General features: G+C 50.5%; 1 long non-coding RNA gene across 1 annotated transcript in view; it reads left to right on the plus strand.

The window, feature by feature from the left end:
* Positions 1–14,134, plus strand: part of LOC146871259 (uncharacterized) — a 53,591-nt gene extending 39,457 nt beyond the window's left edge. The window contains exon 3 of the long non-coding RNA XR_014959532.1: positions 13,983–14,134. This is a non-coding gene — a long non-coding RNA (uncharacterized LOC146871259). The remainder of the gene's footprint in view (positions 1–13,982) is intronic.
* The last annotated feature ends 1,194 nt before the right edge of the window (positions 14,135–15,328 follow it).

The raw sequence follows: 15,328 nt of genomic DNA on the forward strand, positions 1-15,328 counted from the left end.
CCTTACAGAACCCGTAAAGGTTAGTATAGGGAAATTTTCTGAAATGCACCGATTTGTGGTGTGTGACACTAGTCCTGTGAACTTGCTAGGTAGGGACCTGTTGTGCAAGATGAATTGCACTATATTTTGTACTCCAGATGGAATAGTTTTTGAAACATCAGATGAGGATGTATTGTATAAGATGACCATAGCTAACAGAGAATGTGAGAATATTGAAACATATGCAGTATTTAATCCAGATGAACTGCCTTAAGAATTGAAACTGTCTGTAAAAGCAGAGTTTTGGGATTTCACCGGAGAAGATGTAGGGCTAATAAGAAATGTAGACCCCGTAAAAATTACTGTCAAAGATGGAGTAAGTTATCCAAACATTCCTCAGTATAGATTGACACCTGAAATAATTGAAGGAGTAACTCCAATAATTGAGAAAATGATCAAGCAAGGAATTCTGAGAGAGATAATGAGCAGTCCCTGTAACTCACCCATAATGGGCCTGAAAAAGCCAAATGGGAAGTTCAGAATAGTGCAAGACCTGAGAAAGGTAAACAAAATCATTGTACCATGTTGTCCCATTGTACCAAATCCATCAGTGATTTTGTATCAGATTCCCCATGATGCAGAATGGTATACAGTAATTGATTTGTGCCATGCGTTCTTTTCCATTCCATTGCATCACGACAGTCAGCAAAGTTTTGCATTTCGGTTTGGAGACCGTATTTTGGCATGGTGCCGAATCCCACAGGGGTATACAGAAAGCCCCTCAATATTTAATCAACTGTTGAAAAAGTCATTGGAAAGTCTGCAAATGCCCGAGAGTTCAGTATTAGTACAGTATATCGATGACCTCCTTGTGGCATCGAAAACTCGTGAAGTTTGTGAAGTAGACACTATAGCCTTACTAAATCACCTGGCAGATGGAGGATTAAAAGTGTCCGCAGCCAAACTGCAGTATTGTAAGAAGGAAGTACAGTATTTGGGACATAACATTGAAAAAGGATTGAGGAAAATAACAATAGACAGAATTAGAATCATAAAAGGAATGAGAGCCCCCATGACTCAAAGAGAAGTGAGAATGTTTCTGGGAAGGGTAGGGTACTGCCGCCAGTGGATCAGCAACTTTTCGCTGATTGCAAAACCTCTGGTACGGCTAACAAGGAGTGATGTAAAAGATCCCCTTGAATTAAATAAGGAAGGATTAGCAGCATTCAAACGATTGAAAGATGGATTGTGTGAAGCCCCAGCATTGGGTATGCCTGATTATGAAAAAGAATTTGAGTTATATTTCAGTGAAAGAAATGGATGTGCACTTTCTGTGTTAATCCAGAAGCATGGTAGATTGAGGAGACCAATTGCATATTATTCATCGATGCTTGATCCAGTAGCCGTAGGCTTACCTGGTTGTCTGAAAGCAGTAGCTGCAACATGTCGAAGTTTGGAGCAGAGTGAAGGAATTGTGATGGGATATCCTTTGAAAGTGTTTGTGCCTCATGATGTGGCGATTCTTTTAATAAGGAGTCGTACTCAGTATATGACAAATAGTCGGCTGACTAAGTATGAGAAAGTCATATTAGGTGCAACGAATGTGAGCCTTGCGAGATGTGTGATGTGAATCCAGCAACGTTGTTACCAGATGCTGAGAATGTGGAAGTGAGAGATGAAGCAGATCATGATTGTTTGGATGTGCTTGAGTATTGTACGAAACCACGACCAGACATAAAAGATGTACCTTTGGCAGAAAATGATTATGTAATGTTTGTTGATGGGTCATGTTTGAGAACAGAAGAAGGGGTGTTGAGTGCAGCATATGCGGTGTGCACGGTTTCAGCAGTGATGGAAGCATCCTATCTAAAAGGAGTAAAATCTGCTCAAGTAGCAGAATTAGTGGCTCTGACTCGAGCATGCAAAATTGGGAAAGGTGTGAGAGTGACTGTGCTAACTGACAGCCAGTATGGCTTCGGAGTTGTCCACGATTTTGGCCAGTTGTGGCTACAAAGAGGTTTCCTAACCTCAAGTGGAACTCCTATAAAGAATGCTGAAGTGGTTGGAAAGTTGATTGAGGCGATACAGCTGCCTAAACAATTGGCTGTGGTGAAATGTGCTGCCCATAACCAAGGGGAGGATTATGTTACTGTTGGCAACAGATATGCCAATGACATGGCACAGTACTGTGCCAGAAATCAGTATTGAGTCAATCGGGCAAAGGAGAAAGAAATTACTTCCTATTCCTTAATGTTTACTAACGTTGTAGGGACATGGAAAGAAGTGAGACAATTGCAGGAGGAAGCAGGAGATGAGGAAACAAGGCAGTGGGTAAAAGCAGGATGTGCACCAAGGGAAAAGGATCATGTGTGGGTCTATCGAGATGGAAGACCAGTCATGCCTGATAGCATGTTGTCTACCATGGTACGGATGTATCATGGCCAAGGACACATAGGGAGAGATGCTATGATCAGGTCGTTTAAACAGACCTGGTACAACCCAAAATTCAGAATTATATCAGAGAGTCTATGTCAGAGATGTTTAATTTGTCAGCAATACAATCCTGAAAGAAAGACAGTGGTGAGCCTAGGAAATATAGGCCGAGAAGGAGGGCCTTTTGCCAGAATGCAGATAGATTTCATTGAGATGCCAACATATAACAGATTAAGGTATGTTCTGGTCATAGTCTGCCTATTCTCCAGGTGGGTAGAAGCATACCCGACAAGGAGAAATGATGGATTGAAAGTAGCAAAGCTGCTTTTGAGAGAATTCATCCCCAGGTTCGAGTTCCCAGTGACCCTTGAATCAGACAGAGGAGGGCATTTCTATAATGAGATTGTAAAATTGGTCAGTGAAGCATTAAATGTACAACAGAAACTGCACTGTGCCTACCGACCAGAGGCTTCTGGTGTGGTTGAGCAAATGAATGGTACAATCAAAAACAGAATTGGAAAAATGTGTTTAGCCACAGGAATGAAATGGCCTGATGTCTTGCCTCTAGTTTTGATGACCATACGTGCAACCCCAGATAGAACTACAGGGTTAAGTCCTCATGAAATAATCATGGGACGTGCAATGAGGCATGCTTACATACCAGTCAACAAACTGATGACGATTTCTGATGACATGGTGTTGGAGTACTGTAAAGGCCTGACTGACGCAGTTCATTCTGTGTTTCATCAGGTTGGAGCGGATGCCACCACCCTTGAAAAGAAGCCAGCCCATGATCTAAGCCCAGGAGATTGGGTGAGGATAAAGGTCCACAGAAGAAGAAACTGTTTGGTTCCCAGGTGGGGAAAACCAAGACAAGTCATTCTGACCACGACAACAGCTGTGAAGTGTGCTGGACTGAAAAACTGGATCCATGCCAGCCATAACTTGAGAATACCAAATCCAGTGGATTGCAAGGAAAAAGAGTACTATGACGAATCAGAGTCAAGTACTAAATCAGACAAAGAAGAACCAAAAACACGAGAAAATCCTGAAAAGGGGGAAAACGAACCAAAACAGATTCTAGTCCCCAGAAGTGTCTCTCTGAGAAGAAGACTGCAGATTTCTGACAGCTCAGATTCTGAAGACGAGCAGAGAAAGAAAGGTCCTAGAAAAGAACCTAAAAAGAAGGAAGGAAAAGACAAAGAAGAAGCAGTAAAAGAATGTCAAAGAAAACAAATCCCAGATGAAAAATTTAGAGAAATTCCACCTGAATTAATAGATTTGAATGAAGAAGGGACAGATACAGAGAGAGAGGGACAGATTGCTGAAGACCCCCGAGGAGGTGTAGGGAACTGCAACATCCAGCTAGGTGAAGGGACAAGTAGTCAGCAGGAAGATTGCGTGTCGGAGACCCGAGGAGGGAAAGAAGTAGGGATACCAGAACAAGTGGTGGATAAAGAGACTGGTGAAAAGGAAAAGCAAGTTGGCACAGAATCAGAAGAGAGTGAGAACGAAATACCTGAAGGTCGAGTTCTGAGAAAGAGAGCTTGGAGAGAAGAAAAGAATGAAAAGAATGTCAAAGAAAGTAAATTGAAAAGAACTGTAAAACCAGAAGTTTGGCCGAACAAAATAAAGAGACTAAGATATCGATTGTCTCGAGTGAAATCACCAAGAGCTGAACAGGTGAATGAAGTCACAAGTCAGGAAAAACAAAAGAGGAAGAAACAGTTGTAACCAAAGAGTCCAGAAGGACAAGAAAACCTAACCAGAAGTATAAGTCACCGGAATGGACGTATGTGGCCCTGCCTGAAGAATCCCAAGAGGCAGATAGTCAAGGAAATCCAGAGGAGGATTTACTGAAAGCGGTTAAAGAAGAAGAAGAATCAGAAATCCTGAGAGTTCTCTTGTCCGACATTGGAGAAGAAGAAGCGGAGATTCAGGAAATTCTGTATCCTGATTGGGAGAAAGAGGCAAAGGACGATGAGATGCCAAACTGAATAAACAAAGAAGCTGTTGATGTGGAAAACGATAATAAAAGAGAAGAAGTAGAAAACTAGTGGAACCAAGTAGAAGCTTAGAAGCTTTGGGTTAGAAACTGGTCACAAAGTAGAAGAGGCTAAGTCAAAAGACACGGTCTATTTTAGTAAAAATGGCTAACACAGATGGTAGTAAAAGTAGATGTACATTCATGAAAAGATGGTGTAAAACATGTTGCTGTTGTACAAGATTATTAATGCTTTTATGGAGCATCCTAGCTCTTGTAATATCATTTAAAGTCACAATAGATACAATAGAAGGACATGGTCAAAACTAACATAGGTAAAATTTCAAAGGTAGTACCGACTGTAGAAACAAACATTCATTTGCAGAAAGATAGGTCTATTAACGATTTCTCTAATAATGTATTTTCAAAATTATTGTATGAATATGTAAAGACTATGGATGTAATGGACTGCTACGTCTGTATGCAGTTACCTGCTTCTGTGGCAGAGGGAGTGACTTATTATCACCTTCCAGCTACTTACGGAATAACATGTAGTGTAATAGCTAGCTTTTTTTATGAGATAGGGAAATTAGAGTATTATTTTTCAGATGTAGATAACATTTTTGCATTAGTGCCTGCCAATAATAAGCTAAATAAGGTAAGACCTGCTAAAGTTTTAGGTGAATTTTTCCTAGAGACTAGTGAACTAACATTAGAAGTTGTGTTTAAATATAATTTGACATGCAGTTTGCAGAAAGAAGAAAAGACATTTTTGAATATGGTTGAGGAAAGAAGGCATAAGATGCACAAAAAGGCATCAGAAGGAAAGGTTGAGAAAATGGCTTGGGACATAGAAATGGAAAAACATCTGACAAAAGGAGAGTCAACACCAACAATAGCTTTAGATAGGCCTCAGAAAGGAAAATGTTGTATAAGAAGTAATCAAACTGCATATGATAATCTTTTTGTAGGTAATAGTGTGTGCCATGGTACATACCGAATCATGGGTGGATGGGGATTCAAAGGTAGAAGAGATCCAGTATTTCCTGGACTATATTTTATTTGTGGGAACAGGGCATATTATCGTTTGCCAGACCATTGGTATGGCACATGTTATGTAGGCCTGGTATTTCCAAAAATATTTCACATGGACAGAGAAGAGGGTGTAAATAGTTTAAATAGTCATTTAGTGCGTAGAAAGAGAGAATCTTGGGCAGAAATTGTGGGTGACATTTTTTGTGCATTGATACCAGCAGTGGGAATAACTCTGAATGCAAATAAAATTAGAAGATTGTCTACAGTAGTGGATCGCTTATCAACAAGCACTGCTCATGGATTCTTATTGGTTAATACTGAAATGGTTGCCATGCGTGCTATGGTAATGCAAAATCGACTTGCCCTTGACATTCTATTGGCAAAAGAGGGTGGAGTCTGTGGAATGCTGAAAGTTCAACATTGTTGCACTTACATTCCGGACGATAGTAAAGATCTAAAGGTTTACATTAAAAATATTACTGAATTGCATGATGAACTTGTACCACTGGAGGTTGAAGATGTATGGACAAGAATGGGAAAGAAAATAGCTGCTATTAAAAATTTCTTAGTTAAAATTGGTAGTACTGTTATAGGTAAAATTTAGTTTCCATTAACATGCGTGATAAGATTAGGGTCTATGTGTTGCAGGAAAAAGAAAACAAATAATAAAATAAAAAGAGATAAACTTAAGAGAAAAGGAAAAGATCCAGAAAAGGATTTAGAAGAAATAGCCTTAGATGAGTGGAAAGACAGTATGTATAAGAAAGTAAAAAGAGATGAATATGAAGAAACTGAATTTTGAGCTATGAGTAAGAAGTCATTTCAAATTTCCGTAAAAGGGTACTAAATGTGGGTGTTTTGTGGTGATAAAATCACCAAAGGGGGGATTGCTGGAGTGAGGTTTTCCCTAAGAGTTGTATACCTCCTCCATTTTATCAATTTTGAATTAAAACGAATAACTGATTAATATTAATAGTATTAATGGTTTGCTGTGTTTGAATAATCAACATTACTAATTAGAAAATACACGTGGGAATCGCATTTGCATGGCCTGATTGATACGTAAACTAATTTTCGTACGCATACTAATGTCAGATATTTAGAATTTGCATGTTATATGTTGCTTTTGTGAAGTGATTTGTGAATCGTTGTTGGACCTGGCCTCGTGGCGTGGTCCTTAACCCCCTGGATTGTGGCCGTTCCCCGCCCCGGCCGTCACGGGCCACCCGTCTGGACTGCACCAAGGCCCTTCACCCGGAGCTACACGTGGTCGCATACTCCTCGTGGCTCCGCCATCTTGTTGGCATCCACGTCACACCGTGCCCCAGCCGGCGCGACCCCGCTCAACCCAGCCTCGACCCCAACGAAGCCCCGACATCGAGGCACCACGAACTGGCCAGGGGGTGCCGCAGGAACCATTCATCGCCCCGGCGGAGGACAGTATCGATGGGACCCCCAACTGTCCTCCCCTCTCGAGGTGTGATCACCCTGCAAACTCCCATGGGCCTGGCGCCTCTCCTGCTGGGCGTCTGGCCACCTCCACCCGGCCACTCCGCCCCCTCGGGCGCATAGGTCCGGACATCAAAGGGCTCCAGACCTATATCTGGGGCGACCCCACCACAGCTCGGCAGTTGTATCCCGGAGTCGAGAGCCCTGCTGATTGAATCGCGGCTGACCCTACGGAGAAGAACTCTTGTCGGAACCATCACGAGCCCTGCTGACTGCGTCGCGGCTCCCTCCTGTGAACCCTTTTCTGAACCACCTGGAACATCGGAGCCCTGCAGACGCCGTCGCGGCCCAACCTCGCTGGAACCTTCCTCGGAGCCCTGCTGACGACGTCGCGGCTCGAGCTGAACAGAGACCATCTTGAGAGCCCTGCTGATTGAATCGCGGCTCTCCCCGAACTGTACGCCAGAGCCCTGCTGACGCCGTCGCGGCTCGACCCCTCCGAGATCGGAGGTCCTCCAGCGTGAGGATAAGAACTGGGCCCCAGGTACCCTCGTACCACATTCCTGCCAAAGACTGCCCCGGTACCCCTACCCTTCCAAAGAGACATTGAGACTTTTGGTGGATCCCTCGATCCCTTCGTGTAAATATTGAGCTCGTAACCTTTTATTGATGATAAAGAATTGCTTGTCTTGAGACAACCTCCTTGAGTCCTGTGTGGTGGTGTTAATGTGCTAGGACGTGATAGGAGAAGGATCTCTCAGGAGACTTCTCGGCAGCGCTCGGCTACTTCGTGCAGTGTGAGGGCCCCCCCCTTGGTGGTCGCACCGACTCCTCGGGGTCCGCCTTCCAACATTTGGTGGCCAGCGACGGGATCCGAGCCGAACGCAGTACGTACCAGCCAGTACCCACTAGCTACCCATCCAAACGAATAGCATCATGAGCAGCCAGGAAAACAACGCGACAATGGAGTTCCAGCCCGAACGGCTGGAAGAATATACGCACAAAGAATTAAAACAGTTCTGCAGAGACAAAGGCATTGCAACCACCAGCCTCGGTACCAAGGAAGAGATGCAGAAAGCTCTGAGGGCATGGTTGGAGGCTGGGGCAGGCCCCTCCCAGGAAGAAGGGCCCTTGCCCCTGACGGAGACCACAGCAACCGCACTGACCCCGGCAACCGGAGGAAGAAAGAGCCTAGAAACCGGCCTCTCCGAGGAAGAAATACGAGAGCGGGAAAAGGTCCGGAGCCACGAACTAGAGCTCGCCCGACTGCGGCTGGACGGCGAACTCCAGCTGGCAGAAAAGAAACTGGCCCTCGAGCAGCTACGCCTTCAAGAAGAAATAGAAGAGAAGAGACGACACCGGGAGTTGGAGGAAAAGAAACTAACTCTTGAGCACGAGCGCAGTCTCAAGGAGCTCGAGATCAAGGCCAAGAACGGAGGGACCAACACCCCCAGTACTAGAGACACTCTACCGCCCCCCGAGGCCAAGGTGCATATCCCGAAGGAGGTCGTCAAGGAGTATTACAAGAATGACGATATCCAACAATGGTTCAAGGCCTACGAGGTGGCCATGACCTCCCATCGGGTGCCCCGAAAAGACTGGGGCGCAGGCCTGTGGGGGCGATTCCTGAGTGAAGGGCGGGACACGCTGCTCCAGCTACCGGAGGAGGTGATGACCTCCTACGATCACATGAAGGAGGCCCTGCTCACCCGATACGGGCTAACAGCGGAGATGTACCGCCAGCGGTTCCGAGACTGCAAGAAAATCCCGGGTACCACATGGGTGGAATATGTGGACTTTTTCAGTCGGGCCCTAGAAGGGTGGATCAAAGGCAGCAAAGTAACCACCTACGGACAACTGGTCGACCTCATCGTCTGGGAACACCTTTCCAATAATTGCTTCGTGGAACTGAGACAGCACCTCCTCGACAGCAAAATGACCGACCCGCGAAAACTTGCCGTCGAGGCCGATCGATGGGTCAACTCCCGGGTCCCCCGGAGCTCAATGGGGGAGTACCAGAGGAACCCCAACGGACCCCCACGCCAGCGCGGTGGGGGGGGAGGGCCGAACAGGAACCGAGACCCTCCCGCTGGGGCCCCCAGGAGCCCCCCTCGAGGGCCACCGCAGCCACATCTCTCCCCGAGCCTAGCGCGAAGGGTGGGCCCGGCCCGACCCGGACCACGGCCACCCGTGACCTGCTATGGCTGCCAACAAACCGGACACTTTGCCAGCGACCCGGCCTGCCCCCTGAACCGAAGAAACGGGGCCGGCGGGCCCCCGCCCCGGCAGCTGACAGCCGCCGCCTTGGGGGGAGAGGAGGAAGAAGAGGCCCTCGACCGAGAAAACACTGAGTGGGAGCCGGCAGCCATGTCCCTGGTCTGCCTGGGTAGCCGAGAGATGGTACCCTGCACCCCCATCCCAACCAACACCCAGAAGTACCGGCAGCAGGTCACGGTCAACGGACAACGGGCCGAAGCCCTTCGCGACACCGGCGCCAGTATCACCGCTGTCCGCTGCCACCTGGTGACCCCTGAACAGATTCTACCGAATGTGCTGTGCCCTGTGCGGACGGCCGACAACAGTGAAAGCCTATGCCAGATGGCCCTGGTCCCCTTCGAGTGGGGAGGGGTGACGGGCCTGCTGAAGGTGACGGTGCGCGACGACGCCCCGGTCGACTGCCTCCTGGGGAACGACTTGGAGAGTTCCCCCTGGGCTCAAGTAGAACGACAAGAGCACCTCCGAATGTTGGGACTGGCTGATTGGGCCTGCGCCATCACCCGGTCCATGACCGCCCAGGCCCCCCGCTCCTCCTCGACCTCCGGGACGGCCCGACCCGAGGGGCTCACACCCCCTCCCGCCAGCAGCGAGGAGGAGGCGAACACCGACCCCGGGCCCAGCGAATCCTCCCCCGAAGAGATGGCTTCTCCGAGCGCCCTACCAGAACTGACGCAATGGCAACATGAAGGGGGCCCCACCCGAGAGCAGTTCCAGCAAGAGCAACAGTCCTGTCCCTCTCTCGAAGGGGTCCGACAGCAGGCGACCGCGCAAGCCAACGGTGACCAGACCGGCACCCACTGGATCTACTGGGCCGAGGGCCTGTTGTACAGTGAACAGAAAGTGGCAGAACTCGGGGCCGGCCGCGTGTTGGTGGTCCCCCTCCGCTTCCGGGAGTTCCTTCTCAACCTGGCCCATGATGTGCCCCTCGCCGGACACTTGGGGCAAGACAAAACGTACAGTCGTCTGGTGACCCACTTCTACTGGCCTCGGATGCGGAGAGATGTGGACAACCACTGCCGGTCCTGCCAGACCTGCCAAGCCAGCGGAAAGACGGGGGGTCGGGTCAAGGCCCCCCTCCAGCCCTTTCCCGCCGTCAGCACCCCGTTTGAACGAGTCGGAATCGACATTGTGGGACCCCTGGACCCCCAAACCGCCCTGGGCCACCGCTTCATCCTGGTCCTCGTGGACCACGCCACCAGGTACCCGGAGGCGGTCCCGCTCAGAACTATAACGGCCCCTGTGGTAGGCCGGGCCTTGATGGGGATCTTCTCCCGAGTGGGATTCCCCAGCGAAGTGGTGAGCGACCGGGGCACGAACTTTATCTCCAGGTACATGCGGTCCCTGTGGCAACAATGCGGGGTCACATACAAGTTCACGACCCCATATCACCCTCAGGGGAACGGGCTGGTTGAGCGGTTCAACCGAACATTGAAAGGGATGATCCAGGGCCTGGAAGAACCCCTCAGGCGGAAATGGGATGTCCTGCTGCCCTGCCTCCTGTTTGCCTATCGGGAGGTCCCGCAGAAGTCCCTGGGGTTCAGCCCGTTTGAACTATTGTATGGGCACCCGGTCCGCGGACCACTCAGCCTGGTCAAGGAGGGCTGGGAGATGAAGCCCCGAGGCGCCCCTCCTGACGTCTACCGATACCTCCTGACCCTCCGAAACCAGACCCGCAAGTTCCGAGCCATAGCCCGAAGCCAACCTCGAGGCCAGCCAGGAGGACATGAAGCGGTGGTACGATCGCAACACTTCTACGGTAGAATTCGAGCCAGGTCAGAAAGTATGGGTCATGGCCCCGGTTGAACCCGGCGCCCTCCAGGACAAGTGGACCGGGCCCTTCAAGGTGGTGGAGAAGAAAAGTCCCGTCACCTACCTGGTCGATCTGGAGTCCCCCCGGAACCCCCTCCGGGTCCTACATGCGAACAGGCTAAAACCCCACTTCGCCCGGACCGAACTGAGCCTGCTGCTGGCGACCGACGAGGGGAGCGAGGACGACTCCGAGCCCTTGCCCGACCTCTTGCAATCCGACAGTCACGATGGATCGATCGAAGGGGTCCAACTCGCCTCGTCCCTGACCCCGGAGCAGCGCAACGACTGCCAGCGATTACTGCGGGACTACGCAGCCCTCTTCTCTCTCACCCCGGGGGTGACCCACTGGTGCGTCCACGACGTCGACACCGGGGAGAACCCCCCCATACGACACAGAGCCTACCGGGTGCCTGACCGAGTGCGGGCCTGCATCCAGGCCGAAGTAGCGAAGATGCTGGCCCTGGGGGTCATCGAGCCTTCCGACAGCCCGTGGGCCAGCCCTGTCGTCCTGGTGCCCAAGGCCGCAGCTCCCGGTCACCCCCCGGAGTTGCGATTCTGCGTGGACTACCGAGCCCTGAATGTAGTAACCAAGACAGACGCACACCCGATACCCCGGGCCGACGAACTGATCGACCGCCTAGGGGCCGCTCGCTACTTGAGCACGCTGGACCTCACCGCCGGGTACTGGCAAATCCAGCTCACCCCCGGCGCCCAAGAAAGATCCGCCTTTTCGACTCCGGATGGGCATTACCACTTTCGGGTGATGCCCTTCGGAATGAAGAACGCCCCGGCCACCTTCCAAAGACTGGTGAACAAGGTTTTGGCCGGGCTTGAGGCCTTCAGCGCGGCCTACTTAGATGACATTGCCGTGTACAGCAACCACTGGGCCGAGCACCTCCTCCACCTGGAGGCCGTCCTGGCCGCCCTCCAGCGGGCCGGGCTCACAATCAAGGCCAGCAAATGCCAAATCGGCCACGGATCCGTGACCTACCTGGGCCATCAAGTGGGGAGCGGGCAGGTGGCCCCCCTCCAAGCGAAGATAGATGCCATCCAGACCTGGGAACCCCCCACTACCCAGACCGCTGTCCGGGCCTTCCTGGGCCTCACCGGATACTACCGGCGGTTTATCCGGGACTATGGGAGCATTGTTGGCCCCCTCACAGAGTTAACGTCCAAAAAACAGCCCAAGAAGGTACACTGGACACCCCGCTGCCAAACAGCCTTCGACACCCTCAAAACGGCCATGTGTACTGCTCCGGTGCTGCAAGCCCCGGACTACCAGAAGGAGTTCGTGGTACAGACGGACGCCTCCGAGTATGGGATCGGGGCCGTCCTCTCCCAAACTGACGAAAGGGGGCTCGACAGACCAGTGGCCTTCATCAGCCGACGACTACTGCCCCGGGAGCAACGCTGGAGCACTATTGAGCGCGAGGCCTTCGCTGTGGTGTGGGCCCTCAAGAAGCTCCGGCCCTACCTCTTTGGCGCCCACTTCCGGGTCCAGACCGACCACCGGCCCTTGCAATGGTTAATGCGAATGCGGGGCGAGAACCCCAAGCTGCTGCGATGGTCCATCTCGCTACAAGGGATGGACTTTGACGTCGAACACCGGCCCGGCAATGACCACGCCAACGCCGACGGCCTGTCCCGCTTCTTCCGTCTTGACGAGGAGAATCCCCAAGGAGATGGGTGACTCTCCATGCCTTCGGCTGGGGGGGACGCCTGTTGGACCTGGCCTCGTGGCGTGGTCCTTAAATCCCTGGATTGTGGCCGTTCCCCGCCCCGGCCGTCACGGGCCACCCGTCTGGACTGCACCAAGGCCCTTCACCCGGAGCTACACGTGGTCGCATACTCCTCGTGGCTCCGCCATCTTGTTGGCATCCACGTCACACCGTGCCCCAGCCGGCGCGACCCCGCTCAACCCAGCCTCGACCCCAACGAAGCCCCGACATCGAGGCACCACGAACTGGCCAGGGGGTGCCGCAGGAACCATTCATCGCCCCGGCGGAGGACAGTATCGATGGGACCCCCAACTGTCCTCCCCTCTCGAGGTGTGATCACCCTGCAAACTCCCATGGGCCTGGCGCCTCTCCTGCTGGGCGTCTGGCCACCTCCACCCGGCCACTCCGCCCCCTCGGGCGCATAGGTCCGGACATCAAAGGGCTCCAGACCTATATCTGGGGCGACCCCACCACAGCTCGGCAGTTGTATCCCGGAGTCGAGAGCCCTGCTGATTGAATCGCGGCTGACCCTACGGAGAAGAACTCTTGTCGGAACCATCACGAGCCCTGCTGACTGCGTCGCGGCTCCCTCCTGTGAACCCTTTTCTGAACCACCTGGAACATCGGAGCCCTGCAGACGCCGTCGCGGCCCAACCTCGCTGGAACCTTCCTCGGAGCCCTGCTGACGACGTCGCGGCTCGAGCTGAACAGAGACCATCTTGAGAGCCCTGCTGATTGAATCGCGGCTCTCCCCGAACTGTACGCCAGAGCCCTGCTGACGCCGTCGCGGCTCGACCCCTCCGAGATCGGAGGTCCTCCAGCGTGAGGATAAGAACTGGGCCCCAGGTACCCTCGTACCACATTCCTGCCAAAGACTGCCCCGCTACCCCTACCCTTCCAAAGAGACATTGAGACTTTTGGTGGATCCCTCGATCCCTTCGTGTAAATATTGAGCTCGTAACCTTTTATTGATGATAAAGAATTGCTTGTCTTGAGACAACCTCCTTGAGTCCTGTGTGGTGGTGTTACTGTGCTAGGACGTGATAGGAGAAGGATCTCTCAGGAGACTTCTCGGCAGCGCTCGGCTACTTCGTGCAGTGTGAGGGCCCCCCCCCTTGGTGGTCGCACCGACTCCTCGGGGTCCGCCTTCCAACAATCGTGCTTTAAATTGTGAGTATAAACTGCAATGTGTGTTGCTTTTGCTAGATAAATACACACACATAGAGGGTTTAGTGAGGGAATAACATTTTAATAGTCATTTCCATGTATTAATTACGTTTTGTGTTTCTTTGCTTAAGTTGACCTTTCTGGAGTAGCCACAAAATGGCTGCCATCCCTATTTTGACGGACAGACGAGATACAGAAGTCACTGAGTGAAGTGCGCCTGCGCTAAAAGATGAGCAACAATAACCTCGTCCTGACCCCAGGCAGACTGTACTCGTGAAGGTCGCACCGGGAGGAGTGCCAATCCTCAGACAATGGACTTCCTTAAACTAAGAACTGTTATAATTGATGACACCATGGACACAAACCCGTATGGGAATCAACATGCCCTGAATGGACTAGAAACTGTTGCAAATTATTAATAAATTGAGAACTACATCTAATGAAACATTGAACGCATGAGAATCAGGAAGAATGATCCTGGTTCCTCCAATCGGATTTGTTCTAAAACATGTATTGTAACATTTTGTTGTTGATTTTACTATAAAAGAAGTAGACTAGAGAGGGTATTTACCTCTTGTCGTGCTTTACCAGATTTCCTGACGTTATGCTGACGGAGAGGACGGTGACACTGCTGGACAGCTGCTTGCCAGAGACTCTGACGGACTGATCAGATGCCCAATTAATTACGAACTGATTGATCGATTTATGGGCATAGAGACGAAAGATTTGAATTTGATATAGAGGATGCCATTTAGCCAGATTAGGTAAATATACGAAACAAAATATTAAATGCTTTATGATTTCCTTATGCTTTATTTAGATAAACATTTTAATTCATTTAAGAACTGTGTCGGGTTATTATTTGAAGTGTATTGATGTATATTGTTTAGAAGAATTAAGTGTCGCTCTACCCAGAAACTAAGCTGATCCATGGCCTATCCATGGGAGACATTGCTAGGTTATAAGGTATTGAGACCCTGGTGAGGTAGGAAAGAATAGGTGAACTTGTTGTTACTCATTAGGGGATTTGTGCATTTTTCCTCCCATTTCCAGCGCATGGAATAGAGAAAGGAATTCCCCTCTCTCGAGGACCATTGATCTAAAAGTAGAATGAATGATTGGTGTTATGGGCCCCACCAGTGAATGAGTGAATGAATGTTGGTTGAAGAGATCTGTGGTCTGTGATGTAGAAAGGGGATTTTGGTATTCAGCGCTGGAGCACTTCATCCTGCAATCTGCTGTATTTACTGTCTGTGGGCCAGGAGTGTATTATGGCATTTGCCACATAGTTGGCTCCGTTGGAACAGCAGTGAAGAGAGAATCCCCACCATCACCACAAGGGGTATAAAACCTAAAACAACTATTTTGGTTCTGAAATCCTTTTTCTTTTTAGGTCTCGCCTGATCCAGTGCATGCGCTGGTCTGGCCGAGACATTTAGTGTACGGGTTTTCAAAGTGCTGCCACACGGCCTAGGTG

The sequence above is a fragment of the Triturus cristatus genome, chromosome 1_1 (assembly GCF_964204655.1).
Source record: "Triturus cristatus chromosome 1_1, aTriCri1.1, whole genome shotgun sequence".
Taxonomy (NCBI): domain Eukaryota; kingdom Metazoa; phylum Chordata; class Amphibia; order Caudata; family Salamandridae; genus Triturus; species Triturus cristatus.